The sequence below is a fragment of the Mustela nivalis genome (assembly GCF_964662115.1).
Source record: "Mustela nivalis genome assembly, chromosome: 6".
In the NCBI taxonomy this organism is placed as follows: domain Eukaryota; kingdom Metazoa; phylum Chordata; class Mammalia; order Carnivora; family Mustelidae; genus Mustela; species Mustela nivalis.
The window spans coordinates 69655983-69683822 of NC_139025.1; the positions used below are offsets into that span (position 1 = coordinate 69655983).

The 27840-nt window shown below is 34.7% G+C and overlaps 1 long non-coding RNA gene across 1 annotated transcript in view; it reads right to left on the reverse strand.

Moving 5' to 3' along the window:
- Nucleotides 1-813: 813 nt before the first annotated feature.
- The window catches only part of LOC309866451, a 60993-nt gene continuing 33966 nt past the window's right edge, over nt 814-27840 (reverse strand). Inside the window, exon 4 of the long non-coding RNA XR_014312691.1 lies at nt 814-885. This is a non-coding gene — a long non-coding RNA (uncharacterized lncRNA). The remainder of the gene's footprint in view (nt 886-27840) is intronic.

The window sequence follows — 27840 nt, forward strand, 5'->3', positions numbered from 1 at the left end:
ACACAAGAGTCAATGTTCTCTGAAAAAAATACCCAAACTTTAGATAGTTCTAAAAGATTTAAGTATTTTATCATTCTAAAACTCTGGTTTTCAGGGGGTGTAGCAAGGAGAAAATGTATGCCAAATTTTTCTGAAAAATAGTGGGGAGCCAATTTATCAATGCCAGTGGCTAAAACATTTCTTTAAACTAGCATGATTTCCTTTTGGATAATTTGTACATTACATTTTCCATTCACCTATATTTATCCTTATATGTGTTATTGTTTCTGGATGTTATTATATAAAATATCTGTTTCAGTGACTATTTAAAATTCAGGGGCATAATAATCAAAAACAATTTAATCCTTTAGCATTTTAACTTTCCACTACACAACAAGAATACACAGCATTGAAAAAACGAGGATATCATTTTTTATCCTGTTTTAATCTTATATCTTATCTATTCTTATATCTTAAATCAGTTTTTTCTTATAGTTTAAGCTATTTGAGTTTGGCTGCTTTGTTAGGCAGGATTTTTTTCCAAGCTTCCTTTTTCAGTTGCTTTCCAAAGGTGCAAAAATAATCCTGTCACAACAGAGAAGAAGAGCTTATAAAGATGCTTTAAAAAACCTTATCACCAGGAAACAGTGCACAGTGTATTGTATAATATAGTGTCTTAAAATACTTCTGCTTACCTCCTCATTGATGCTGCTACAATATTTACATAACACTGCTAACTAATTCTTCATTATGTAGATTATTTATCCTTTCTCTTGGAGGCTGTCTTCCCAGCACATTTAATATTATCGAAGTGAGGCACTGTTTTTATTCCTACCTGTTTAGCTGCAGTGTATCTCTTCTTAGTTCTGGGCTCCACTGGTGGGTCAGGATTCATGTTTATTGCTCCTTGGGGTAAGAAATGAAAAAGTAGGAGGAGGTTTGTGGCAGGACAGAGTCTTGGCTAGCCATCAAGACAAGTTGTTTATGGCTGCAGGATGGGTTATTTCAGAACCAGAAAAAAATAAAATAAAGGAACAGTTGTGGTTCAGAGGAACAGTTGTCCTGGGAGCAGAAAAGTAAAAGTGGAAACTAATATTTTATAAAATATTTCAACAAAAAGACACTTTAAGTACAAGATATCTCAGAGACTAGGGAAAATTATTTGAAGCATTAAGTATTTTCAAGACTTTTTGTGTGGAATACATTTTCAAACCCTAGGCTAGATGTTTTTGTTAACATTTCATGTTGAAGAGTTGATTCACATCAGAAACAAACAAAAAAATCCTATTTCCATGTGACCAAGGAGAACTCCAAGGCAAACAGAATGTAGGCACTTGGCTCTACCTAGTTTCAATCTGAAGGTCAATCCAGATGGACAAGATCTCTTAAATTCCCTCTTTAACACTTCAATACTCTGTAAAGCCTAGTTTCCCATTAATCTTGCCACACATGTGTCTACCATTATAGCACAGTGCCTCAGGCTGAGAACCCCTAGCTTCCAACACAGTTATTAGTTACCACTCCACAAATAAGTCACCTCATCAAGCAGCAACCAACAATGTCTTGGGTCATACCCACACCCTAATCTCCTCGAGCTTAAATACACTGCTTCTCAAATACAGTCCTTCTCCAGGAGCTGGGGAAATGAAACCTAGAGGTCATTTACAAGGTAGGTTTTTCCATGTGATTTCTACCAGTTCCCAAAACAGCCCCAAAGGCAGATGTCTACACTCATAGAGTTGCTGAACTGCCCTAGATTTGCTAGAAAGAAAACAATCCAGGTTAACATTTTTTTCTTAGCGGAAACAATAAACATCTAAATTTTAGAGGTTCTATAAACCTGTATAGTTTTATGTACTAAACGTAGCTGTGTATATATAAAGTAGCAATGCACTCTTTTTCTCACCAAGTCAAACAATAAAATCAGGATCATTCTGCCAAATAAATGCAGTAGTCCTTCCAAAACTAAATTCATATGGCCATTTAATGAGCAAATTAGACTTCTTAATATGTGTAGGTAAACATTAAAGTTATGTGATAATCAAGGCATTGACTATAAATTACTAGAGTATGACATTTCCCTGTTTCTTATAAAAATAAAAAAAATATTTATTGACAAGTAGGAAATGACACTTAACTGTGGGGTTTCACAAAGTCAGCTCTCAGTAACACTATGAGTTGGATTTTACCCTCCTGAGACTGAGAAGAAAAACAACCTCACAGAGAACAAGTGATTTCCCAAGGTTACTCAACCCCCTTAATGAGCTCTGATTCAGTTCTTCTATGTCCAGCCCCAGTGTTATTTCCACTACTTGATGCTGCAACTCTTTATTTGAAAATTTAATCATAAAGAATACTACATCATTAATCTACAAACATGTTTTCATTCCAGCTTATAAAATATGCTGAGTATAAAATGCTGTCCTCTGTTAAACTGCATAACCTTGGTCAGGGCTAAGGTAATTCTGATCTACTGAAACAGACCTGATTAAAAACCTAGATCAGAATATAGAACTAAGAATTTGAAAAATAAATGTACATTTTAAAGCTCATGTACATTTTAAAGCTTACACTTTAAGATCTGTTTTCAGTGAGAATGTTTTTTGATGATTTATAATGGGAGTTTTTCAAATTACTTATTATAATAAAAATACTTGATTGTGCTTAGTAACTGTACATAAGCATATTTTAAAGCATTTTAAGAGGATGAACATGATTTAAAACTCCTTATACTAATTTCTGCCTGATGTAGAGGACTTTTAACAGATGCATTAAGGAGATTTAATGAACTTCACAAGGATAAAACTTACAACAGAGCACTTTCTTTAATGCTGAATTTTAACTCTTATACAACACTAGTTTAAAAGTACATTAATGAGCTTTAAAAAAAAATCTAAGTAGATTTTAACACGTTTAGGGTTTTACTTTTTTGTCTATCCATAATGCAGAAGGGTGTGTTGTCTCATATGAAATTTTATTGAACTGTAGATAAGTCATTTTTATGGTCCTGTCAATAGCACTACACATTATATTAAGTGTGTTCAGTATGTGTTGAATAATAATTTTCACTTAGTCCACAACTTATATGCAATACATTATTTTAACTTCTGAACCAAACAATGGTATGCCAAAATGCTGACAATGGAACATAACTGAATGACTACTATTCTGTTAAAAATAAAATTAATGAAAGGTACAGCCATTTCATAGCTACTATATTCATCTCTGCTGTTTGAGATTCTTAAGTGATTTAGGCTGTAATATAATACAATACCTTTCATCCTTCCTCTGTGATCCCCAGTGGGCATTTGTTGGCCTTTCCTCTACTTAATATTAAGCATTGTACCATTATTTATAAAGATCAAAGTAGGATGATAAATGAAAGAGAAGGAAAAAAAAAAGACAAGCTATGTTTTATAGTTTTTTTTTTTTTTAAATACAGGGTTAATCATTTTCCATAACTATCAGTTATTCTAATTAGCAGGTCAATTATTTAATCATAGCCCCCCTATTTATCTTTAAATTCTCATACTAGATTCTTGGCTACCTGAGACAATGGAAGTTTTAGGACTTGTGAATACCTTGGTCTTCCACTTATATTTAGTTTAAAAATCCTTTTCAGAATTTTTGTTTGCTAACAACTCGGTGCAGATAGAGCCTACACTCCCTGTATAATCCAATAAAAATAGCTTATGTGTGTTTAAAGTGCTTTTATACATATTAATACTCTTACCAATACATTCGATCTTCCAAGTCCAGAAAAATATTTAGAAAGTTTATATAACTTACATAAGTGCCATCCATTTAACCACAGTCCTGACTCTAGAACTCTACCTTCCAATGGGAAGAACCCTGGTAGAAACATACGTAATTAAAAAAAAACCTTGGAACGGTAGAAAAACAAAAAGGAACAAATGTACAAATGGCTTAGAATTAAGAAATGTTCCCAAGGCTGGCTGCTGACTTCCAGGAAACAAATTCCTAAAGAGTTTAACAGTCACCCTAACCAAATGGACTAATTAGTCTCTAAATATTCTGAGCCTTGACATCTTACCTATATAAGAAAAATAATACCTGATATAGCTAAATCTACTTCGGTGTGCTTCCATTTCATTAAATCCAGATCTTCCTGAGCAATATGGAATTTTATGTAGTTTTCTATTTAATTACTATTATAAAAATATTGTCTTTATGCCATCTGGAGGATAATGAACAAAATCTAGTCCAATTTTAGAACCATAATCAAAACCTACATTATTGGAATAAGTTACATAAAATACAAAAAAAAACCCACAAAAACTTTGTTTTTAAGATGGCCAAAGAAGAGCGTCTGAGTGGCTCAGTCGTTATGCGTATGCCTTCAGCTCTGGTCGTGATCCCAGGGTCCTGGGATAGAGCCCTGCATCTGGTTCCCTGCCCAGCAGGATGCCTGCTTCTCCTTCTCCCACTCCTCCTGCTTGTGTTCCCTTTCTCCCTGTCTCTCTGTGTCAAATAAATAAATAAAATCTTAAAAAAAAAAAAAGATGGCACAAGAAATATATGAGGTTATTTCCATAAAGAATATGATTTTTAAATGAAGAAAAACTAGGATGAAGAGAGATATTCAGAAATACCCTGACATAAAAGATTTTAATGACAAAGATTTCTCTCTCTCTTTCTCTGTCTCCTAATTTTACATAAGAACCTAGGAGCACAGAATTGATGATCATAACTCAAATCTCATGGCCACACTAATCAATGGATTGTGAAAAGGAAAAAGATCGTTGAACTCACCTATAAAAAAGAACAAATACAAAAGAGAGGAAAAAGAGGTATAACCAACAACAAATATGTAAGTAGCTAAGAAGTATAAGAGTGATTTTGAAAACACCAGTAACAAGAATGCAGTGAGACTTGCCAAAAATTCTAGAGACAGGGAAAGTAGGATTTTGAAGTTATGTTCAGAGAAAATGAACATGTTGCTGTAGAGTAACATTTTTATAATACATGACAAAGAAAAATCTATACCACTCAACTTTTATTTTATTTCCATCTTCTCTGTCAAAGATAGCAAAAATAATGTTAGTGAGAGGTAACTGAAACCCAAAAAATATAAGACTATAAGAAAGCAATTCTTTCCCTAAATGACTTTATATCTTTTGTGCTAGGCAAATTATATTCCAGGTTAAAAAAAGTAACTTTCAAATAAAATGTACCATTGAACTATTTCTTGAGGCATTGTGAATAATCATAAAGAGATAACCAAAATACTAAAAAAAGAAAAAAATGTTATGATTTCTTTTTAAATTAAAAATTAAGGACTCAGCCATAAAAAAAGGAATGAAATCTTGCCCATTTGCAACATGGAGGTATCTAGAGGGTATAATGCTAAATGAAATGACTCAGAGAATGACAAAGATATGATTTCACTCAGATGTGGAATCTAAAAAACAAAACTAACAAAAAACAAGACTCAAATATAGTGAACTTGTGGTTACTTTGGGGGAGGTGGGTGGCAGGATTGGTCAAAGAGTGAAGGGGATTAAGAATACACTTACCCTGATAACCACCGAGTAATGTATAGAACTGTTAAATTGTTATATTATACATCTGCAACTAATATAACATTGTGTGTTAATTATATGTGAACAAAAAAATAAGTCAAAAAATTTAAAAATGGGGAAAAAAATCAAAGAATTCTGTGCTTTACTGGAGAGTCTGAAATTAATTCCCCAGAAAGTTTTAGGAACTATTATTAAAATATGGTTTATAAACAATTGAAAACAAATGATCATTAGGAATTAACACCGGTTCACTAAATACAAATCATGCATGTCTCAATTCATTTTTTTGTTGACAGATTTAGCCCATTTATTTACCAGGTGATTTCTGGACACATATTCAAATTCAAGCAAATTATCAATTAGATATGACCTTAGATGATATACTCATGAATAAGAGAAAGAAATTATTCAATTCCATTATAATTTGCTACTAGTCTGAATGGTTGCACTAAAAATACATTATACATAACAATCTGGATTGACATTTTTAGTAGAACAAGATTGTGTTTTAGGTTCCATTCTCATCAGATGTATCTGAGAAAAATATTACGTAAGACTGGATTGAACAGAGAATAGCAGTAGTGGCTAGAGGCCATGAGAATGTACCTCAAAGACTAACTACAGAAAGCCTAATTGACCAAGCACTTCTGATGCTGTGCTAAAATCCAACTGTGTGTTTGTGCTAAAGGTACATCTGCCAAGGCCTGCTCCCAATCAACCACTGAGCCTCGCAGAGATACTGAAGCAAGTCTGTCCCTGGAAGTGGGACTCCCTGACAGGTGATTTTGGCTCAAGGGCTCCCTAATGGCCTTGCTGAATCTTCCTTGTAATCCAGGATTAGATCTCCAATCATCTTGAGGAAAAGACTACTTAGATCCGCACCAAGGTTATACACATGGATCACTGGATTTCAGGTCTTGGCTCCAAAAGAAAATTACAGTTGGAGCTCCAGATTCTAAGTATGAGAGTTTGACATAATTCCAAGCTCTATTCAACAGAAAATGATAATAAGACTATATATGTAACTTCCACAGAATTGAAGAGCATCAGTAGATTCAATGGGAAAGACAAAAGCTAATAAATGAGGGAAATTTCAACATTTTTGACACTGTATTAATCTAAAAGTAGTTCATGTTTCTTCAAAAGACATCAATTTATAAGTAAAATAGGATACATAAAAATAGTTTGGTACAGCTTTGGAGAAAACACACGTGCCCACACACTCCACTGATTTAAAGGAACTAGCCTTCCTTTCTTTTGTCAGGAAATCTCAAGTTTCCCTTCCCCTTCCTCTCCTATGTTGCATATAATGGATGGCTCCTTCTATTGTAGGCAACCCTTCTTGATGTGTGTTAGTGTGGCTCACTACCTGATCTGTAGAGATCTTTATCTTGTGTTTTTTTTTTTAACCAATCTGATGGAATGTGACTTTCCATTATTTATGTTTTTAGGAAGGACCAAACGATGCTTTATTTTCTCATTCATGGATAGTCCTAGTGGGCTTGACCTGCCAGCTCTTGAGATATATATCGATAGCCCTGAAAGCAGTTTAAGCTCTCAGGCTAGGAGCCAGAAAACATAATAAAAAACATTTTCAAAAAACTGCTCAGCAAGCATTTGAAATTGGAATTCAGAAGAAACCATGCCAATGGATATAGATTAAAGAATTATTTGCATTAAAATAATAACTGAAGAATCAGAAGAAATATATTTAATGAGGCAGGAAGTGTAAGAGAACACAGGGCCAAGAATGAATCTTAGAAAATGCCAGTGTAACTTGGGTTTGGGGACCTATTTGAGCCTCTCTACAGACAGCTCTTAAACCTTCCTATGGTCCCTACTAGTTCTCTGTGTTCTTCATTTCCTTCCATCTTTGCAGAAGCTCCCATAGACTCAGCCTTCTCCATTTGGTAGTTTCCACCACCATACCAACTCTCAGGATTCTGTTCATGTCAGCTACACAGTAGCACAATCTTCCCAACTTTCCTAATTTCCTTTGAACATTATATTGACTCTTATCTTTCTCCTCAGAGTCTTTCTCAGTAGCCACTATTATAAACCACAAACACACACAGAAATATAAACTGTGCATGTGCACATATGCACACATAAGGGATATCAAAGGACAAGAAACACAAGCCATTAAATGCAGTTTTTAATCTTTAACTGAACAAGTAGGGGTAAATAGGTGACTGATATTCTTCATTTAGCCCTGTTCTCATTTTTCCCAGAGATTAGAGCCCATTACACCTTCCTTCTTCATTGTTTTGGTTTCTGGGGTTTTGTTGTTGTTGTTGTTGTTGTTGTTGTTGTTTGGGTTTTTTTGCGAGAGAGGGAAAGAGCATGTGCACAAACAGGGGAGAGGGGCAGAGAGAGAGAGAAGCAAGCACCTCTCTGAGCAGGGAGCCCCAAGGATGTAGGGCTTGATCCCAGGACATGGGACTTGATCTCAAGACCCTGGGATCATAACCTGAGCTGAGGGAGACGCTTAACTGAGACACCCAGGCGCCCCACATGGTTCATGGTTCATTGTCTTAATCCCTCTTTAGGAGACATCATTTCAGAAGTTCTCTTGGACTCAGCATAGTATTTTTCAAAGTCTTTTATCCATGATGCATATTAAGAAATACATTTTATATCATTGCCCAGCAAGCACATAGCTGAGTATGTATACATGTGTTTGAAATAATTCCTATCCTTACTACAACAAATATTTTTTCTTCTACTTTTTGTTTCTTGCTATTGGTTGTTACTTACTAAACTAATCTCATAGTCATCTACTAAACCTAAGAGTAGAGCCACGTTTTGAAAAATCTTGAGCCAAAGACCACAATCATGCTTGAAGATAAAATACATGGAGAAGTAAAAGTGCTTGTTCCCTTTGTCTCAAAAGGGTCATGGGCACTTCCCAGGGCAGGCCTCATCCACAAGTCTTCTGCCCTGTTTAGCATTTTCATATATTTGCATAACTGAGTCTATGAAAAAAGGGTTTAAACTTCTGGTAAGAGGTATTCCTAATTTCAAGAACACAGGATGAGGCCACAGAGTAATAGCCCTTCCTTCATATCTTTTCTCAAATGTCAGTTTCTCTATGAGGTCTTCTGTGGCTATTCCATCTAAAATCCAAACCTTTATAATGTGTATATTCCCATTCTCCTTCAATAGTTCTTTTTCCTTAGCAGTTGACACTATCTAATAGTCTATACATTTAAAATACATACTTTATTTATTATCTGCTTCTCTAATACAATAGTAACTCTAGAGGGACAGATGCAAAGAACAAGAGTGTTTTTTGAGAAAAACTTAGAAGCAAAGAAAGAATAAAACAAACATTTTTTTCTGAACTCTCATTATCCAGGAGACGTATGTCTAGGCCAGGTATGGCTAGACTGCATACCCTATAGTAAACATGCAGAAGAGAGGAGGGTTCTCATTATCCCCATGTGTTCTATATGTTTATAGAGACAGGGAGAGAAAACAGCTTTGAATGTAACAGTAGAAAATTCTGTTCAAGAAAGTAGCCTTCCAACTTTCTCTTAAAACCTACTAAACATTTCAAAGGAAAATTTTAAGGGAAAAGACACGATCAGACTTGCCTTTCAGAAAGTATACTTTATTATAGTGTGAAGTTGGTCAGACTAGCTATTAGCAGTTCCTCTTGTCACTCTCTGTACCTTCTGAGAAACTGGCTAAGTCTTCTCTAGGTTAAGGAATCTGGCTGGTCGGGACCTCAATAAATCTCAGGTAGTTCAGGGAGACACTTGGCTCCATTTGCTGTAAAGAATTTGTGCTTGAGGGGCGCCTGGGTGGCTCAGTGGGTTAAAGCGTCTGCCTTCGGCTCAGGTCATGATCCCAGAGTCCCGGGATCAAGTCCCTCATCGGGGTCTCTGCTCCTCAGGGAGCCTGCTTCCTCCTCATTCTCTGCCTTCTTCTCTCTCTGCCTGCCTCTCTGCCTACTTGTGATCAGTCTGTCAAATAAATAAATAAAATCTTTAAAAAAAAAAAAAAAAGAATATGTGCATGAGTGTTGCCCATGCAGTCATTATGCACAAGACAGAAAAAGAATTACAACATAATTTTGTTTACTTTATTCCAATTTTTAAAATTATAGTAGACAAATCAGGAAAACTATTTTTTACCTTGTAACTCTAAGGAGACTAATCAAAAATGTTTGCTATTTAGAAATGGAAGGAAAACTTCCAAACTCATTTTATGAGGCCAGCATCACCTTGATCCCAAAACCAGACAAGGATCCCACCAAAAAAGAGAGCTATAGACCGATATCCTTGATGAATACAGATGCGAAAATACTCAACAAAATACTAGCCAATAGGATTCAACAGTACATTAAAAAGATTATTCACCACGACCAAGTGGGATTTATTCCAGGACTGCAAGGTTGGTTCAACATCCGCAAATCAGTCAATGTGATACAACACATCAATAAAAGAAAGAACAAGAACCATATGATACTTTCAATAGATGCTGAAAAAGCATTTGACAAAGTACAGCATCCCTTCCTGATCAAAACTCTTCAAAGTGTAGGGATAGAGGGCACATACCTCAATATCATCAAAGCCATCTATGAAAAACCCACCGCAAATATCATTCTCAATGGAGAAAAACTGAAAGCTTTTCCACTAAGGTCAGGAACACGGCAGGGATGTCCATTATCACCACTGCTATTCAACATAGTACTAGAGGTCCTAGCCTCAGCAATCAGACAACAAAAGGAAATTAAAGGCATCCAAATCGGCAAAGAAGAAGTCAAATTATCACTCTTCGCAGATGATATGATACTATATGTGGAAAACCCAAAAGACTCCACTCCAAAACTGCTAGAACTTATACAGGAATTCAGTAAAGTGTCAGGATATAAAATCAATGCACAGAAATCAGTTGCATTTCTCTACACCAACAGCAAGACAGAAGAAAGAGATATTAAGGAGTCAATCCCATTTACAATTGCATCCAAAACCATAAGATACCTAGGAATAAACCTAACCAAAGAGACACAGAATCTATACTCAGAAAACTATAAAGTACTCATGAAAGAAATTGAGGAAGACACAAAGAAATGGAAAAATGTTCCATGCTCCTGGATTGGAAGAATAAATATTGTGAAAATGTCTATGCTACCTAAAGCAATCTACACATTTAATGCAATTCCTATCAAAGTACCATCCATCTTTTTCAAAGAAATGGAACAAATAATGCTAAAATTTATATGGAACCAGAAAAGACCTCGAATAGCCAAAGGGATATTGAAAAAGAAAGCCAACGTGGGTGGCATCACAATTCCGGACTTCAAGCTCTATTACAAAGCTGTCATCATCAAGACAGCATGGTACTGGCACAAAAACAGACACATACATCAATGGAACAGAATAGAGAGCCCAGAAATAGACCCTCAAATCTATGGTCAACTCATCTTCGACAAAGCAGGAAAGAATGTCCAATGGAAAAAAGACAGCCTCTTCAATAAATGGTGCTGGGAAAATTGGACAGCCACATGTAGAAAAATGAAATTGGACCATTTCCTTACACCACACACAAAAATAGACTCAAAATGGATGAAGGACCTCAATGTGCGAAAGGAATCCATCAAAATCCTTGAGGAGAACACAGGCAGCAACCTCTTCGACCTCTGCCGCAGCAACATCTTCCTAGGAACAACGCAAAAGGCAAGGGAAGCAAGGGAAAAAATGAACTATTGGGATTTCATCAAGATCAAAAGCTTTTGCACAGCAAAGGAAACAGTTAACAAAATCAAAAGACAACTGACAGAATGGGAGAAGATATTTGCAAACGACATATCAGATAAAGGACTAGTGTCCAGAATCTATAAAGAACTTAGCAAACTCAACACCCAAAGAACAAATAATCCAATCAAGAAATGGGCAGAAGACATGAACAGACATTTCTGCAAAGAAGACATCCAGATGGCCAACAGACACATGAAAAAGTGCTCCATATCACTCGGCATCAGGGAAATACAAATCAAAACCACAATGAGATATCACCTCACACCAGTCAGAATGGCTAAAATCAACAAGTCAGGAAATGACAGATGCTGGCGAGGATGTGGAGAAAGGGGAACCCTCCTACACTGTTGGTGGGAATGCAAGCTGGTGCAGCCACTCTGGAAAACAGCATGGAGGTTCCTCAGAATGTTGAAAATAGAACTGCCCTATGACCCAGCAATTGCACTATTGGGTATTTACCCTAAAGATACAAATGTAGTGATCCAAAGGGGCACATGCACCCGAATGTTTATAGCAGCAATGTCCACAATAGCCAAACTATGGAAAGAACCTAGATGTCCATCCACAGATGAATGGATCAAGAAGATGTGGTATATATACACAATGGAATACTATGCAGCCATCAAAAGAAATGAAATCTTGCCATTTGCGACAACATGGATGGAACTAGAGCGTATCATGCTTAGCAAAATAAGTCAAGCAGAGAAAGACAACTATCATATGATCTCCCTGATATGAGGAAGTGGTGATGCAACATGGAGGCTTAAGTGGGTAGGAGAAGAATAAATGAAACAAGATGGGATTGGGAGGGAGACAAACCATAAGTGACTCTTAATCTCACAAAACAAACTGAGGGTTGCTGGGGGGAGGGGGTTTGGGAGAAGGGGGTGGGATTATGGACATTGGGGAGGGTATGTGCTTTGGTGAGTGCTGTGAAGTGTGTAAACCTGGTGATTCACAGACCTGTACCCCTGGGGATAAAAATATATGTTTATAAAAAATAAAAAGTTAAAAAAAAAAATGTTTGCTATTTGGTATAGTTTGTTTTTTACAGGATTTTAATACAATATGATTCCTTTCTTTTTTTTTTATGTATGTTCTTTTTTTTTTATATAATTTTTTATTTTTTATAAACATATATTTTTATCCCCAGGGGTACAGGTCTGTGAATCACCAGGTTTACACACTTCACAGCACTCACCAAAGCACATAATATGATTCCTTTCTACAAGGACTCTAAGATACTAAAACACAGAAAAACCTTTCCTTCTCTTATACCAATTAGGAATTTTATGAGAACCTTGAATTTCTTAAATCTTCTCATTTCTAGATCAGCACTATTCAATATAGAATGTGAGGCACAAGTATATATGTTGTTTAAAACTTTTGTATACTACATTAAAAAAAGAAACAAGTAAAATTAATTTAATAATATATCTTATGCATGCTAACATATCTGAAATATATCAGCATGTAATAAACATAAATAACTAAATGAGATATTTTGTTTTTTTTAATAGTCTTTAAAATCTTGTGTGTATTTAATATCTATAGCACATCTCAACTCAGAACAGACACATTTTAAGTGTTCAATTTGCCTCATAATGCTTGTCATTGCCATATTGGACAGACACATTTCTAGATCCTTTTCTGAGAGAAAACATTGATAAAACGAGAGCAGGAAAGCAATGTGTACTGAGTACCTACTGACAGCCAGACTGTACCAGCAATTTTACATAGATTTAAAATTTAATACTCATAAGACCATGTGAGGTATTTCTTAATATACTCACTTCAGATGAAAAAACTACCACTCAGTTTTAACAAATTTGTTGAAAGTCATCCAGCTTATAATAAGTCTATCTGGCCCCAAAATATCCTCTGGCCATTCTTCTTTCCTTTCTCAAAGCAGATTTCCCTACTAAACATTTTATTATTAATAAATACTTAAGCTAGAGTAATATTACCAAATGCCTAAATTGTTAACTATTAAGGCAAGGAAAGAGGAAACTATATTAATCCTCTTTATTATTTCAAAGGAGCTACATACATTGCCATTATATCATTCCACAAATTTAATTTTGGATTCACTGAATTGTGTATTTCAAGATATGTTTCTCACAGAGATCATAAATTTGGAATCTCTAAAATGATATTTAAAGCCGGTGCTTGTCAGCTTCAGTCATTATCAAATCAGTCCTTTTACAAACTGAACTTCTTGGCCTTGATTGTGAAGGGCATGTGAATATGGTCTGACATGGCTGAAGCAATATGTTTGTTCTGATTTGCTATGCATGAAAAATACTAATCCCACAACATGTGGGCCTATATTTACAAGGCATTGCAAATTGATGCTCTGCATATTTTGGTCACAGATAATTCTAACATAGCTGAATGTGAAATTGGCCATGTAGTATTAAGAAGAAAAAAGGTAATTGTACTTATTTTGTTGTTTGAATTTGATACATACTACTAGTTAAGAATTGCTTTATTTTGATAACCTGTCACTGATTTAAGAAAACAGAAGTTTTTATGAATTTATAAAATGTTCTATGCTCTGATTGAAAAACAAGAAAATAATTTCTTTCAAAAGTGTAAAATTCCAGATACTATTATTGTGAAAGAATAGATTTCAGAAAAAAGCTATTTTTGAAATAGAAACTGATTTCGTCCTACAGAAAAATGACACATGCATAAGAGATATAAAGATAATTTCATAAAAATATTCTATTTGAAATATTTTTAAGTTCTATCTATGATTTTAGCAAAACTGAAATGCAGTATGTATGTGTGTGTGTGTATATATATATATATATATATATATATATATATATATATCTGTGTGTGATATACACATTAGATAGACAATTAAAATAAATAAAAAACAAAAAGAACGATCTTTACTTTTGATAACTTAATAAATCACTGACTAATGAATAATTCATAATTTATTGGTGGACAGGAGTTCACTTTTTCTTGAAACACTACCAATTGTCTTTGGTTTCTTTTTAAATTTTTGATTATTTAAATATTTTCAATGTGTTGAGATAATGTTATCTCTAAACAACATGGTTTATTGATAAGAATATAGGATTTAATACGAAGCCCTGAATTTGAAATGATTTTTGGTTGTATACCAGTTTTTGTCATGAAAATTGGATAATACAGAATTCAACATAACTATATTTGTTTTACATAAAATGTCATTTTTTTAAATCAAATCACAATGCAGATTAAAGTGTTTAAATATTATTTTGAAATTTTATTTACTTTGGTTTGTATTTATAAGAAAATCCTGATTCACACAGAAAATCAGTTCCTAAAAGCAACAGTTTTGAATGGCATGCCTTGCAAATTCATGACCCATTTGATCATAACTGATACACAAACATGAAAGAGGATTCTTAAGAAATTATATCAAAGTTGAATTATTACAAATTATAATAATGGTTAAGAGTATAACTTTTGAAGTCTGAAAGACCTGAGATTACAGTTCTGCCTCCTTCATGTAATTACTGTTTGACCTTGACCTCTTTAAACCATTTTTTGAGATGAAAATTAGACATACTAATCATACCTACCCCATACGATATTAAGTAAGATGGTATTTACAAATGGATTAGTTTAAGTATGGCATATAATTAGAGTCATGTTAATTTTGAAAAACCATGGATAAATGGGCTCAAACAAATTTAAACCTTCATAATGAAATACTCAGTTGTGTCATTTTTTAAAATTTTGTTAAATGCTAATTTTTTTAAAGTTTGCCCTCAAAATTTCAAAAAAATTTCTTCTTTCTATGGCAAGTGACTTAGAAAGTAATAAATATCCTTATATTCACATACAGTATAAAAACAAGTAAATGGACAGCTCTGAAATATTTTTTCTCTTGTCCAATTGAATTGTAAAGATTTCCTTGTATGTCAGCCTATGAACTAGTCAAGTAATTTGTATGCACATTCCTGTAGTCTCTTAGCTTTATTTTCATACACTGTACTAATTATAATTTCCTAGCTGCCTGTTAATCTAATACAATTGTGCCAATATAATAGAATGTCATTTAATAAGTTCATTTTTAGCATCAGATTCAAATTGTTTGCATACATTTTTGATAACATTAAGCTGTTTCATTTATTCTGAAAGAATCTGAAAGCTTTGTTTTTATGCTTATTTTGTTTTGTTTCAAATAATGTAACTTGGCAGAGATTATAGAACTCTTTTCAAAATTTCACTGCATAAACACACTGAGGATTTGAGTAATTTTTATTGCCATAAAAATGATCCCCAACAAAAATAATTTTAACTTTCTTGTCATGCTTTTTCTTTAAATTTCTAGTGATTTTGTAGAAGAATTTCTGGAATAATGTTTTATATAATGGCATAATGTTAATATAGTACACATTATTTCATCTTAAGCCAAATCAAACTCACCATTAGATTCTTTCCTTTTTTTCAATTTTTTACCAATAGTTTTAGTTTTAAGAGCAATTATATTTTATTTGAAAAAAGGTAATAAATTTATGAAAGAATACAAAGATTATAAACTATCATAAACTAAGAAGAATCCAAAATTCAAAGTAAGTGCTAAAACTATTTTAACACTATGTGTATGAGTCAGAGTGCTCAAAAAAATGCAATTTATAGGATGATTTATATACATGTGTAGTCAAATGCTCTACCACTGAGCTATACTCCCTGATTTATAGACATGTTGAGAGAGAGAGAAATCACAATGAATTGGCTCCATGTTTATGGAGACTGACGAGTTCAAGTACCTACAGGGTAAGCTAGGAAGCTCAGACTCAGAAGAGGGTACAGTATAGTTCCAGTGGTGAAGGCAAGCAGGAGATCCAGAAAGAGTCTACCTATCAATCAGGCTTTCAGTTAAAAGATGAGATCCCATTCACATTACAGGAGATAATCTGCTTTCCTTAGTTGGCCCATTTAAATGCAATTGCATCCAAAAACACCCTCACACAAACACTCAAGATAATGTTTGACCAAGTATCTGCACACCCCATGGCCCAGTCAAGTTGACAGAAAATTAAACATCATGCCACACTATACACAGAGTTCGTTATATCATTATTCACCAGTCCACAACAAAATATTACCCTATGATTTGATCCTGCACTCACAGATATGCCTGATCCTCGCCTGGCATTAAATTGAGTGCAAAGACATACACACATGCTATAATAGTTTTCTCCCTTTCACAGTTTACAATTCTTGGCATGCAAAGGTCTGAACCTTTTTGGTACCAGTGTAGCATTAAATTATATTGCAATGACTCAATGAAAAGTTTCAAATACATGCACAGAGATGACAAACAAGCTTTTTCTGATAAACGTGAAAAATGAGTTAACCTGGCAAAGCAAGTTAACTGATGATCTCTCATGTTTTAAATTCAGCATTCAACATCCTTGATAGATTGTACTCCTTTACTTTATAGTCAAAGTTATTTTCTATAAAATTTTTACTAACTTTCACAGAATCTGAGTCCTCTTTGTACTAATCGCTAGCAGCCATGTTTTGTTCTTATTTATGGGTCACAGATCATTACTCTGAGAAAGTAGAGTTGAACATCAACTCTCTAAAGTTCTGTAAAATATCCACGAGCCCATCCGGAAAGGAAGAATTTTCCAATTAATTTTCTACCTAGTTTAGAATAAGCATATTCTAAATTCTGGTAAGAATTTAAATAATCCTCATTGACAGTTTGGGATTAAAAATAAGTACCTGTCTGGAATTCTTTCCTTTCTACCTATTTTCTGGGTATATTTGGTAAAATCATTGTACCAAATCAACTGTCATACAGGAGCCCTCTTTGTCCCATACATTTCCAGTTTCACACCCTATACTGGCAAGCAAAGTGCGTCTGGACATATATGCATTTTGCCATCTTAGTGTCCTTCAAAAGCACATCAATAGAAACATTTTTTTGTTGTTGTTTCCCTTTAGAACACAAATTATATTCCTACCTGCTCAGCGTATTTTTTGGCCTTTGATTCTTACCTACGGCCTGAGTGAAATTCAATGAGACCTCTGACCTAGAAGGTCTCACTGCTTTTTACTTAGAAGCAAATCAATTTTACATCTAAACCCAGAAGAGTTCTAATCCCTGGGCACCTTGTATGTGTATGCAAAATTCTATAGGTATGTGCACGTATACACGTTTTCCTGGGTAGAGTCTGTACCGTTCACTGAATCTTAACTATGTTCTTCATCCCAAATCAGTAAAGCCCTGAACCATTAGGAAGAACCAAGGTTCACCAATTTCCTTTTGTATTATGGTTCTCCAGCATTCTCCAATAAAACAGAAACTGTGTGTGTGTGTGTGTGTGTGTGTGTGTGGTGTAAAAGAGTGAGTGAAAGAGGGATTTTAAGCAATTGGCTCATGCAATACAGAGGATAGTAAGTCTGAATTCACAGGGCAGGCTATGAGACTGGGAATTCTGGCAAGAGCTGATGTTGCAATCATGAGTTCAAAAGTAGTCTTTTTCTTTGGGAGACCTCAGTCTTTTCCCTTAAAGCCTTCAACTGATTGGATAAAGCCCACCCACATTATAAGAGTTATTTGCTTTACTAAAAGTCTACTGATTTAAATGTTAATCACATCTAAAAAATGCCTTCATAGCACATCTAAGCAGGCATTTGATTTAAAAAAATTGGGTACCATGGCCTACTCAAGTTGACATATAAAATTAATCATGATACCTTTTATGCCCAAGGGCACCTTTCTGGATACTGTCTTTGATAGTAGTATCCTGACTCACAATAAACATTCAATAAATGTTAGATTTGTATTTGCACATTTCAGCCTGCTCTTTGGCTTCAGATCTGAGAGGGATCACCTACCATACCTTGGCTAAGAGTAGAATGGACTACAATTCTTCACCCTAACTGTCCTCCGAAAGCTTGTCTGAACCTCTTGACCTTTGTCCAAGAAGGGTATCACGCATGCTATAAAACCTGTTTCCTATTGTGTAATGTCAATAAGATGAACTACTCAAGTTGAGAGATAAGTATACAGAAAAAGACAAACAAATAAAAATAGTCCATAATGAAAAACAGGAGTATAAGCAAAAAACAAAGGAACAAAATAAGGGGCAAATCCTTGTCTCTGTCCACCAAGTTACTCATCAATTTGCTTCCTAAAATAGGACAAAGATATAGAACCATGAAGACCCAGCTCCCTAAAAAATTTACTGCCTAAATTTAAACTGGCTGATCACTGCTATTTAACAATTCTGTTTTTAATTTACTTTTATTCCATATGAAACTAATTCTTAAGGTTAGGAAGGAGGTTAGGAGGAGAGAGATTATAGTTGAAATCATTTTCTTTAAGATGAATACAAGCTATCTTTGGAGGACTTGCCCAACCTGGGGAAAATACTTGTAGTAATCACAGTTACAGGTAAGGGTACATCATATTCCTCAGAGATGATATGCTGATAAATGTTTGAGACTACTTTTGTAGTAGAATCATACAAGTGTTGGGTGCCCAGGTGGTTTAGCCAGTTAAGTGTCTGAATCTTGATTTTGGCTCAGGTCATGATTTCAGGGTCCCCAAGTTGGGCTCTGTGCCCAGTGCAGAGTCTGCTTGTTCCCCCCGCCCCACCGCCATTTGGAATGGATTAAATAAAATTGAAAAATAAAAAATAATCATAAAAATGTTTATAGTTGGAACGGGCCTCCGAGTTCATGATGTCCAATCTCATCATTTAACAATGAAATTATGATGTTCCAGAGAAATTCAGAGTCTTGCCATTATCACTCAGCTATAAGAGCTATTTCAAGCCTTTTCCATGTTTTTCAAGCTTCTTCTGGCTGCTCTCCACTCCCTGTCCTTGTCTCCTGAAAAATCATCTTGCAGTTTTCAAATTAGAACTATTATCTTCATTCTACCTTACTTCAGCTTTTTCTTGATATTCATTCTTTATCTTCCCTTACTCCTCAGGAAAAAACCTCTCCCTGTTCCTTGTCACAGCTAACCCCAATGAATAATCTCGGTCTTTCTCTCACCTCTCCACCCCCCTCCTTTTCTTCTCAGGAAAGACCTGAGAAGTTCAATATATGATCTAAGGATACCAGCACTTAAAACATCTTTTACTTATTTAAAGTTCTCTTTTCTGGTATCTACTTTGATATTACTAAATCAGAATTTCTGAAATGAGGCCCAGAATTGTCATCTTTATCTAAATTCTCCAGATATTTCTTATGCACACTGAAGACTGAGAAACATTGCTCTCTACTCTCTATCAATAATCACCTCTTTCTCTAACACATCCAGCAGCTTCCTCTTAACTGTCTTTGAAATGTGATTCTCATTCCTCAATATGGTCTACAAATTTCACTCAGAGATTATTTATAACCCCCTAACTGGGCACTAAAATGACCTTTTCCTAATCTCTATTCTTCCTGACCTCTGTACAAAATAAAAGAATATTCACATCATAAAGCACCGAACTTCTGAAATTTCAAAAGTTGGCCAAAGACAAAGGAAAGAAAATATAACATTACCACATGATTTATGTGTTATTACAGATGATGAACCTCTTCTACTACAAAACAGGAATCATATGGGCTCTATCAAACCACCATGATCTCAGTAGGTCTCACACAGTGTGAGCTACTTGCTCACTGAGAATGAGTCCAGTATTGAAAATTATCTTCTACAGGAAACGTGGTTTCTACATGAAATTCAACTATGTCTTATGGTGCTGGGAAGGAAGAAAGGAAGGATCTATTTCAATTTGTGGAAGAAAAAAAATTACCTGTGTTGAACTTTTATAGGAAAACGTGTCAACATCTAACATGACACTTATATGAAATAATTTTGACTTTATGTCATTTTCAACCTATGTCATGAAGAATCATAAGTAGATACCATAGATAAAATGAAAATTCACTATATAACTAACTATACTCTTTATTAAACCGTTTTATTCCTTAGCCTCAACAAGGTATTCTCATCGGGTTTTCTCAGTTCTTTCTTGGATCTTCCTGATTCCTTTCCCTAAATATGAAGGCATGCTTAACCCCATCTTTGTTCCTTTTGCCTTCATTTTCTCTAGCTTCTTCCACTAATGGGTCCCAATTGCAGAACAAGGCCATCACTTAGTTTCTGAATTAACTCCAACCAAGGGTAGAAGTCTTCTAGTAGCACCAATTCCACCAACTTAAGTAGATTTAATGCACTACAGAAATGATCCCTGAAAGTATAGTCTTTTAAGTAGATTTAAAATAAAGTTCGAGTTCCTAGGTAATGGATTCAAGTGACAAATGTCATAAATGTCAAGATGCTGTGTTGCTCCCCTAAGTTTCCTTGGTATCTTTGAGATCCATTACTTTTTTACTGGAGGATAAACTGCTAGTGCCTACATCATCTAGAAATGATAGAAAGTCTCTGTTCTCTCTTATGCTCACCTTGTCCACAGGTTTAAGTTTCTGCCTTGAACTTCACTTGGTGGGATGATTTGTTGGTCTAAGCTCTCCATTAGACACTATCAGCTTCTCTAATTTGAAGTTCTGTCAAATACTAAAGCTGAGAAACTGACCAAATGGCTGGTGAAACAGACCAAAGTCTAGAGATAGAGTTCCAGTGGATCCAGATATGGAGACTATGGTAGCTGAAAATAAAAGAAATGGAGGGGCAGGGAGACTTACAGAAAGCTCTTATTTTACAAGAGGTTAGCCTTGAAGGCATTTCTCATTTCAACACTACTATCCAATATTAGACTGAACTTTAATAGTAACTTTTATAATTTATGATATGTTCTCACTTTTATTCAGAAAAGCACACATTTCTATGTTTGAAAATGTCAAAGAATCACTATGAAATTAGTTCTAATCGGATCCTTGCCATTAGTGAAGTGTGAATTCAGCAGCATTCAGAGGAAATGGTTTTCTGAACATAAAAGTTAATCTATCATGCTAAAAGATCATTGAAAACACTATTTTATAAGCCAAATTGATGGCAGCTATATTAATCAAAATATATTTGCAAAGGAAATTTTTAAGGAGTATATCTTTATTTCTACTAGACAAAAGTGCATGTATGTCTCCACTCATACATAAGCAGAAAAAAATTACAAAATATTTTATAGTTGGGAAGGACTTAATTATGAAGGTTAGAACTTTTATTTTATAGGTAAAAATACCAAGGCCTAGCAAAGGCAGACTAAATAACAAATCTAATATCTAGTTACTGGCATTACCAACTCTAGACCTCTTCTCCAATGCTATTTCATTTATGCAACAGCTATCTGTTGAATACCTTCTCTGTGTTCTGGAACAATGATCAGTGGAAGGATCCCATATACCAGAAGCCCACAGTGCAAGAGGAAAATCATAAATGCAAATAATACAAACAAAACAGCAACTCCCCATAATATTTAAATTAATTCACTTAAGCTCCTATCTTGTGTATGATGGAAATCATAGCCTTCTTTCCCATCTATTGGCTTCTCAGAAAGTTTGTATTTCTCCCCCTGAACTTTTGCTGCAATTTCCTGCTTTTGATGAATTGTCATTTTTATGTTTCATCTTTCCCAAAGCACCCAGAAATGCAAGATCTTCATATTTATCTTACTTTCTAAAAAGTTGGGAACAGTGAAAGGGAATTGAGAACTACAGTTGTCAGGATCTGTTGGTTGTAATCAATAAAAGAAAAATATAAACTCAAATAGTACTAAACTATCCATTAATTCAATAAACAGTGTATTGATCCAGGCACTGGGGAATTAGTAATGAAAAAACAGTAAAAAAATCCCTGTTCTTGGGGAGATGAATTTTTCCTGGGGAACGAAATTAACCTAGCAAATAAATAAATATGTATATGCAGCGACCACACTAGAGGAGAAAAGGGCACAGGCATTGCTTATTTATTTATTTATTTAGTTTAGTTTATCTGTTAAATAGGGGAGTCAACGAAGAACTCCTTGAAAGTGACATTTCAAGAGAAACTTGAAGGAACTGAGAAGCAAGCCATGGGAACATCTGAAAGACAGGAGTTCTAAGCAGAGGAAACAGCAACACAGAAACACTAAACATGAACGGCTTGAAGAAAAATAAGTCAGTGAGACAGACCAGGAAAGTAGTATATAAGTCTGGAATATAACTGAGTTCCGTATCAGAAAGAGCTTCTTTTTTTTTTTTTTAATTTATTTATTTGACAGACAGAGATCATAGATAGGCAGAGAGACAGGCATAGAGAGAAGGGGGAAGCAGGCTCCCTGCTGAGCAGAGAGCCTGACGTGGGGCTTGATCCCAGGACCCCGAGATCATGACCTGAGTGAAGGCAGAGGCTTAACCCACTGAGCCACCCTGGGATGCCTCAGAAAGAGCTTCTTAGACCAATGAATGGACTTAGGCTTTTATAGATAGTGGAAGTTTATGACTGAAGACTGGCTTTGTTTAGCTTACAATTAGCAATTATATGTTTACTGAATAGAGAAAAGGATGTCAAGAATAGAATCAGACAGGCATTTGGGAGGCATGGTTATAATGCAGGAGAGAGATAATGTGGATTTAGATTAGGTTAGTAGTAACAAAAATAATGAAATGGTGAGATTCTGGATATATTTTATGGAAAAGTTGACAAAATTTGCTAATGGATTACATGTGAGTTGTAAGAGGAAAGGTGGAATAAGTGGGAGGACAAAGGTGCCTTTTAACAAAATTACAAAAAAAAAGTAAAATCAATAGAAAAATTAGCAACAGAATCAACATACAGAAATCTGTTTTTTCTATACACTGATAATGAACTATCACAAAAAGAAAACTAAGAAAACAATTCCATTTACAAATGCATCAAAAAGAATAAAATATCTAGGAATAAATTTAACCAAGGAGGTGAAAAACCTGTACTTTAACACCTGTAAGACATTGTTGAAAAACTGAAGACAGCGCACCTGGGTGGCTCAGTCACTAAGTATCTGCCTTTGGCTCATGTCATGATCCCAAGGTCCTGGGATGGAGCCCCATTTCGGGCTGCCTGCTCAATGGAAAGCCTGTTTCTCCCTTTCCCACTGCCCCTGCTTGTATTCCTGCTCTTGCTGCCTCTCTCTCTCTCAAATAAATAAAATCTTAAAAACAAACAAACAAACAAAAAACTGAAGACAACACAATAGATGGAAAGATACACCATGCTCATGGATTGGGAGAATGTTGCTAAAATGTCCACACTACCCCAAATCCACAGATTCAATACAATATCTAGAACTAAAACAAACAATTCCCAAATTTGTATGAAACCACAAAAGACCCCAAACAGCCAAAGCAATCTTGAGAAAGATTAAAGCTAGAGGTATCAGATTCCTGGATTCCAAACTATACCATAATGCATAATCATACTAATACCATAATAATAATCAAATCAGTATAGTTCTGGCACAAAAAGAGACACATACATGAATGGAACAGAATACGGAGCCCAGAAATAAACCTGTAATTATATGGTCAATTAATCTGTAACAAAGGAGGAAAAAATATACAATGAGGAAAATACAGTCTCTTCAATAAATGGTATTGGGAAAACTGGGTAGCTATATGCAAAAGAATGAAAGTGAACCACTTTCTTATACCATATATGAAAATAATTTAAAATGAATTAACAACTTAAATCTAACACCTGAGGTCATAAAACTCCTAAAAGAAAATATAGGCAGTAAGACCTTTGACAATTGGTCTTACTGATATTTTTTGGATTTGTCTCCTCAGACAAAAACAAAAGCAAAAATAAATAAATGGGACTATAATCAAACCAAAAAACCTTCACACAGCAAAGGAAACCATCAATAAAACAGGCAACCAACTAAATGGGAGAAGATATTTACCAATGACAGAGCCAAAGGGGATTAACATCCGAATTACATAAAAAACTCATAAAAGTCAATATCAAAACAAACAAACAAACAAAAATCTGAGTAAAAAAATGGGGAGAGAACCTGAAGAGACATTTTCCTAAAGAAGACATACAGATGGCCAAGAAGCACATGAAGAGATGCCCAGCATCACTAATCATCAGGTAGATGCAAATCAAAGCTACAATGAGGTACCACCTACACCTGTCAAAATGGCTATTATCAAAAAGACAAGAAATAACAAGTGTTGGCAAGGATGTAGAGAAAAGGGGGTCCTCTTGCACTGCTGGTTGGGATGACTGGGATAGCCACTGCAGAAAACAATATGGAGGTTCCTAAAAAAACTAAAGATAGAACTACCAAATGATCCACCAATGCCACTGCTGAATGTTTATCTGAAGAAAATAAAAACACTAATTTGAAAAGACATATGCATTCTCTGTTCATTGCAACATTATTTTCAATAGCCAAGAAATGGAAACAACCTAAATATCCATTGACAGAAGAAGAGATAAAGAAGATATGGTATATATGCACAATGGAATATTATTCAGTCATAAAAGTAATGAAGTCTTGCCATTTTTGACAACATGGATCAACCTAGAGGATATGATGTAAAGTGATATAAGTCAGAAAAAGACAAAAACCATATTTTTCTCATTTGTGGAATCTAAAAAAACAAAAAACAAAACAAATGAATATACAAAACAAAACAGAAACAGACTGATAGATGCAGAAAACAAACTGATGGTTGCCAGAAGAGCGATGATGAGGTAGGAGGATGGACAAAATAAGCGAAGGGTATAAAGAGCTACAATCTTCCAATTATAAAATATATAAGACACACAGATGTAATATACAGCACGGAATATAGTCAATAATATTGTAACAACTTTGCATGGTGACACCTGGTAAATGCATTTACTATGGTGACCATTTCATAGTTCATATAAATATTGAATCACTATGCTGTACACTTGAAACTAATAGAATATAGCATGTCAATTATTCAATCAAATAAGTCAATAAATGAGTAAATAAAATTAATAATCCTATGGGAGTTTCCTTGGAAGGTGGAGAATCAAGAGTTCAGTTTTATTCAATAAATGAGATTCATTAGGTCATCTAACTAGAAATCTATACCAGAGGTTTGGAAGGCTTCAAGATGAGTTTACATAGGTCATTTGGTTTTAATGACTAAACCAAATCATCAAATACTCGTGTTTTTCTTTCCATTTTTCTATCTCTGTTATTCACAGTCACTGTCTCCCTAAGGATGACCTCCCATATGATCAAAGGATAACTGCCATCAGAAATTGGAACTATGTCTTCACACGCAGTACAACAGGCAGGGCAATTCTCACAACTGAAAGATGAAAAGCCTTGAGGCGCTGCTGTATAGATCTTTCCTAAAGGAACCCCCCTGCCTCATCTGTAAACGTTAACTGGATTAGGCCTACTTTACCTTTCAAACTAATCACCATCTAAATGGTATCATGGGATTACCTGATTGTTTAGACCAATCTGCTTTCAGTATTAGAGTAAGAGGAAAGGTTAATCTTATCTAAACCAAAGGGTTGCTACATAATCAAGGAAGAGTGGAAGAGATGTAAAGACAGGCACAATGCCCATTATAAATGCACAAAAGAGCAAATGACTTAATATTAAATACTAGATGCAACTATTCTTACAAGCCCCTTGGCAATTCCTATTCTGGGAAAATCTCACTGGCTGAGTTTTTTTGTTGTTGCTGTTGTTGATGTTGTTTTTTGTTTGTTTTTTTTTACCTAGGTTCCCCAAAACAAAGAGTTCCAAAAATCTTTCTTCTATTTCCTCTTCATATAATTTCTCAGGCTCCCTAAACCCCTCTCCCTAGTGTTACCACCAGAATATTCAAAATCCCAATAACCTGTCACTTCATAATGTGAGAAATTAGTTTCATGCCAGTTGTGCATACATACCAATTCATTAAGGTGGCTGTTAAATGAAAGACTGTTCACTCCAGGTATGAACTCCTTAGCACAACAGAAAAAATCTACAGAGGTTTTGAAATTGGGTCTTTTTCCTTTGAACACATGCAGGTTTTTATTCATCCCCTATTAAGCTCTGTAGGTGAGAGGAAGCTATATGGATCTTTATAAATAGATATGAATTGCCTTTAGAAAACACAATTAACATAACAGATGGGATTATTTATGTGTGTTTATCTGAGAATTTATTGTATTTACTGTTTTAAATAGTTTACCCCTTTTCACAATAATTATTCAGTGAATCAAGATCTCTAAGTAAGGTATGTACAAAGTGCTACAATAGCTAAGTAAAACAGGCATCTAATTCTGCCCAACATGGTGATAAGAATAGGTATTAAGTATCTTTTAAACAGTACTGAAACTATTACAGTTTCCAAAAGGCAAAACTGTATTCTAGAAAGATACTCCTAACAGTTATGGAGGAGCAATTAAGAGAATTATGAATAAAACGAGATGTCATACAGTTAGTTAGGAAGCTCCAATAACAGCCTAGTAAAGATAGAATAAGGAACTGGTCCACAACACTGACAGATTGGAAAGAGGCCCCAGTTCAAAGATAGCTCTGAAACTGAATTACTATTATGCTATTTCCCTTATATTTCATATAAAACCCAGTATAGCAATATGGGGTGATAACTTTGGAAGCATAAAGACTGAATAAACAATTTGTTATTTTTGCCACAATCTTCTGGAATTTGTTATTTTATCAATATTCTTTTTCTTCCTTCATTAATAACACCTGAATTTTGCTTCTAGAGAAATAATACTCTTTTCTCATCAGATACAATCTGGTTAGAGAAATCAAGAGGATCTGTTTTCTTTTATTCTCCAGTTTAGACTAATAAAATAGATATTCTCTGAAATTTGTGAGAGTGGGAGTGGAAGGGAAGGACTAATGATGATCAGCTGATGATGCAACACCTGATAAGACAGTCTGTTGTTACTACTAGAATTCAAAAACCCTCCCTGATTCTGATGGTTTAGATTTTTCAGATTTTAAGTAAGATATCCTTATATCCCCCTCCCTAGAAATTATTTTCTGCCTATGTAAGCTAGGATGGGTTTCTTCTATTCCTTACAACAAAAGCAGCTAAAACAAAAGTATGGTAAAAACATAACATAGCCAAAACATAACAGGGCTAATAATCCCAACCCCCTAATACTTGGTCCAGTAGCTTTTACACCATGCCATGCTGCCTTTAAATATTCAATAAGAGAAAATGTTCTTCAGACATAAAAAATATAGTACCTAATGGAAATGTATTCTTTAACACCAGAATAAATTACAAAGAAGGATATAATAACCGATTTAGATCCCATGAGACAATGGCAAAGAACAAACTGGATATTACACATGCTAGGACTTTATGACAACACATCCTATCTTAGCCATTTCTGGAAAGTATAAAAGTACTCAGCAAACATAACATAGTCTTGGGGGTCTGGAAGTAATGGACCACATGCCAAGTGCTTGGATCTTATCATTAAAACAATCTGAGAATTTCTGTACTCTCGTTGTTGCCACTACTGCAAAATTCTATCTTGTGGTTTGCGGGTGAATTCGGGAACCTTCAATCAAGACTTTAAATTAGAGGTTTTGCAAATAATAAGAAGCCTAGTTGAATAAATTGAAAATCATCTTCTTGGTTCACTGAAT